This window comes from Condylura cristata, unplaced genomic scaffold (assembly GCF_000260355.1).
Source record: "Condylura cristata isolate star-nosed mole 26May11 unplaced genomic scaffold, ConCri1.0 scaffold00004, whole genome shotgun sequence".
Lineage (NCBI taxonomy): Eukaryota > Metazoa > Chordata > Mammalia > Eulipotyphla > Talpidae > Condylura > Condylura cristata.
The window spans coordinates 38,477,060-38,481,558 of record NW_004567105.1 but is presented as its reverse complement, the minus strand read 5'-3'; positions in this window follow the sequence as shown (position 1 = coordinate 38,481,558).

Here is a 4,499-nt window from a genome sequence, read left to right as displayed (position 1 = left end):
TTTGACCAGTTTGAGAAGAACCCAGAGGACTCGGGGGAAATTTCCTCTCCACCTTCTACATCCAATGTGTGTTGATGCAAAAAATAATTTGACCCGAAAGACAGAATATGATAGAAACCAATAATTGCATTACATTTCAAGTCTGAATAACAGCAATAACATAAAATAATAAGCATTGAACATACATAATTACCATCACTAGACTTAATAGTGCCCTTTCCACGAGTTAGAGCAATAAATAAATATGCTGCCTTACACTAAAGTATGTGGAAAGTGTAATATTTGTATTACAAAGTTATATTAGAGGCCCAAATCTGAAATATTTCTTTGAGCCAAAAAACCCACTACGATTAAGTCACCTGACTTCTGAAATAATCTTTTCTTCCATCTTCCTATTTTTTTTTATCTTTCTAATTTAAACAATAGGCAAGATATAAATGAACATGGAATGTTAAGAATTGGCAATAAGTCTATAGCCATTTTTGCTGTCTTTCCCTTCAACACTATATAACATAAGAAAAATAAGAAAAGGTGATCCCAGAAAATCATTCCACTTTGGTGTCATGTATTACAGGCAATGTCATTCTGGCATGTGCCATTTCTGGAAAATTAAGTAAAATAATTAATATAGAGTAATTGGCATATTCGCCATTACATCAGTTTCTTGATTAAATAAACATAAAACCCAGTTCTTTTTACTCTTCCCCTTTTTCAAAAATACTTCATCAGTTTTAACAGTAATTGTATTTATTTGCAGGAGCTACTGCCATAACAAAGTGCCAAAGTCACGTGGCGTAAAAGTTGTCTCACAATTCTAGAGGATAAAAGTCTGAGATTCAGGTGTTAGCAGCAACCGCTGGTGCTTTCTGGGGGTTGTGAGAGGTGGGTTTTCTCCAGATCTCTCTTGTCTCCATGTCCAAACTTTCATTTTTACAAGAATATAAGTTATAACGACACTGGCTCCAAGATGACGTCATCTTAGTTTAACTAATTACATCTGCAACTAATTTCATCTATGTGCACATTCTGAGTTACTGGGAGTTTGCTCTTCACCATAAGAATTCAGGGCCTCCCTAGGGGTCCAGTCTCAGCACTATAACCCCTGGGACTTGAGTTCCATCCCCCGCCAGGGAGCTGACCCACATGGCACAGCAGACCTCACCTGTCTCTCCACCGCTCCCTTCAGCAGTGTGTTTTGGTTGGTTGATAGGCCTGTTCTGCTCCCCTCTCTGCTTCTGGGGAGTCCTCATACCCACTCAACCTCCCAGCACCTCTGGCCTGCACCCCAGTTCTTCTACTAAATAAATAAATTCTGAGAGGACACAATTCTACACGTAACAGTAGTGAAGACTTAGTGTAATAATTCAAGCAATAGAGAAAAAAAATAAACACCTTCTTCCCAAACCCAATCCTATTATTCTGCTTTAACAAGTTTTAATATTTTGAAATCTATCCTTCATAATTATTTCTATGCTTGCACATATACATACATACACATATTATATAGTTTTGTATGTAGATGTATGCACATCCTTTTTCTTGTCATAAAAAATCAATCGTATTACCACATTATTTAGCCCTTTGCTCTTTCCACTCCATGGTATATTAAAGGTTTCTATACTGGTATGTATAGACCTTTGAGCATATTTGCATAGTCTATAGTATAAACCAATCATGAACTTCAATGCTTGATTATTGGTGGATATTTGGGGTGTTTCCAGGTTTGGAGTATTCATTTTTAAGTGCAAAAATATGCAGTTTCACTTACCTTCTTCCTTAAAACTAGTACTTTTATTTATATAAGTTATATTCCCAGAGTGGCATTTCTAGGTCAAAAAATGTGCACATTTATTTATTTATTTATTTTAAGATTTATTTATTTGTGCATACAGAACTGGGGTACAGGCCAGAGGCTCAGGAGCGGTGAGAGGCTTCACCAGAGACAGAGTGGGGAACAGAACAGGCAGATCGATGAAGTACACTGCTGAGGGGAGCAGCGGGCGGGTCAGGAGAGGTCTGCCACACCATGTGGTCACCTCCAGGGCAGGCAGGAATCGAACTCATGCAGAAGCAGCTTTAGATTCTCAGTGCTGTGCTTTAACCTGCTGCGCCACCAGGGAGGGCCCACATTTATTTTTTATATGACCAGATGTATTTCAAAAATGTTTCAGCATTAAGTCATTCATTACTAAGGATATATAGATAATTAAATGATTCTAGTGCTACAGAGTATCAATTTTTTACACACTTTTGCCAAAATGTATTTGACCAATTTAAAAACTTTACTGGGAAATGGCATTTCTTTAATATACATATCCCTGATAGATGGGTGAGTGATAGTTTATTTTCAGATATTTATGGGCTAATTGTATCCCTTTTCTAAGAATTGCTAAATCATCTTGTGTATCTGTTTTGCTATTATTTTTCTTATCTCTTATCTATTTGTAGGAGAGGTTGTATTAATATATAATGGACATTAACACCTGGTCATATAAGCTGCAATATTCTTTCCCAATCTATTATTTATCTTTTAACTTCGAGTGGTACTTGTTACCATTCAAAATTATAGGTTTCTGTGTAGTCAAGACTGTTTGTTTTCTGGATGACTTTTGGATTTTTTCCACCTTGCCCATGAATGCTCCTGCCCCGAATTCAAAGTTATTTATAGTCTCCTGCAATATATTCTAGTATATTTTATTTTTATATATTTGTATCTAGGTCTTTTACATAGCTGGATTTCCTCCTCATATTTGTTCTAAATTACAAACCTATTACTTTATCCAGGTGAGGATTCCATTATTTTATTATTTTGACACTGTTTGTAATTCTTCCTTTCTCACTAAATTGAAATGTCAGCCCCATTATAGACAAGTTCTCATCGTAAAGATCACTTGCGTCAGTTTCTGTGCTCTTTTTCTGCTGCGTTGTGTTGATCGATGTGTTCATCCTAGAGTCAGCACCCAAATTATTTTGACCATAGTAGCATAAAGGAAGTTTAATATCTGGTATGGCAACTAACTCTTCACAATTTGTTTCATTTCACAACTTTTTTGATGACATATGTACATTTCTTCTTCCATTTAACTTTAAAATGATGTTTTTTAATGACTTATTTATTTGTGAATACAGAACTGGGGTGCAGACCAGAGGTGCAGGGGCGGTGAGAGGCTTCACCAGAGACAGAGTGGGGAGCAGAACAGGCAAATTGACCAAGTACACTGCTGAGGGGAGCAGCGGGCGGGTCAGGCGAGGTCTGCCGTGCCATGTGGGTCAGCTCGAGGGCAGGTCTGATCAAACTCTTGCGGAAGTAGCTTTAGCTTTTTAGTGCTGGGCTTTAACCCGCTGCACCACCAGGGAGGGCCCCATTGTTGTTTTTATAACTGGTTAACATCATTTTAAAGTTGGGCCCTCCCTGGTGGCCCAGCGGCTTAAAGCGCAGCACTGTGAAGCTCTCTGCAGCCACTGCAGCAAGAGTTCAATCCCTGGCCAGGGAGGTGACCCACATGGTGCGGCAGACCTCTCCTGTTTGCTGCTCCCCTCACCAGTGGATTTTGGTCAATGTGCCTATTCTGTTCCCCACTCTGTCTGGTGAATCCTTTCACCTCTGTACCTCTGGTCTATACCCCAATTCCTGTATACATAAAATAAAATAAATCTTAAAAGCAACAATAGGAACAATGGCCACTGAGCAGTATTCCATTGTATATTTGGACCACAACGGTCCACTCATCTTTTGGGGGGCATTTGGGTACGACAAGACTTACAAACTGATCTACGCCATCCAGCAAAGGAAGGAGAGGTTAAAGGGAAGGAAGAGCACAAGGGACTGATGGTCCTTTGGGGTGACAGGTGATGTAGTGGTGGGAGAACTATGGGGACTACACTTGAAGGGAGAAATCCAATACTTCCCAAAATGAACAAAGATGTAAGAAATCAAACAAATTTAATAACTTAAAAAAAAAAAGCGATGTAAGCCTGATGCAAATTGTTTTAAATTCCCATACATATTTGAGAGTAGTAACAACTTTCCCTGTGTAGGATCCCATTGAGTTTCATGGGGAAGCTGGAACTCACAAAGGTCCTATAAGTTCCTCAAAGCCAGGCACCTGGCAAAAGGCAGACATGACCTTTAATATCTCTGCGGCAGAAATGCCACATTAATCACCTTCTTTGTTCGTATCAAAGAAGGAAATGATAAATTACATGATGAGATTCTATTGATTAAATCACATGCAGCTTAACCATTTGCAAGGCTCAGAAACAAGCTGAATGCCACCAGTGCAGCACTGGCTTATGAGCCAGTCGTTAAAGTTTATCCAAATGAACTGTTCCTGTTCTTCAAAAGATCTACACTGAATAAAGATGAGAATAAACTTACACTGAATAAGTACCTAGAAGATTCCTGGCTCAGACATATCCTTACTGAGATGACATTTTGTCCTTATGCCTTTATTTTTGGTTTACAACTTCACTTGTCAATTGTTGATCTTTTTTTTTTT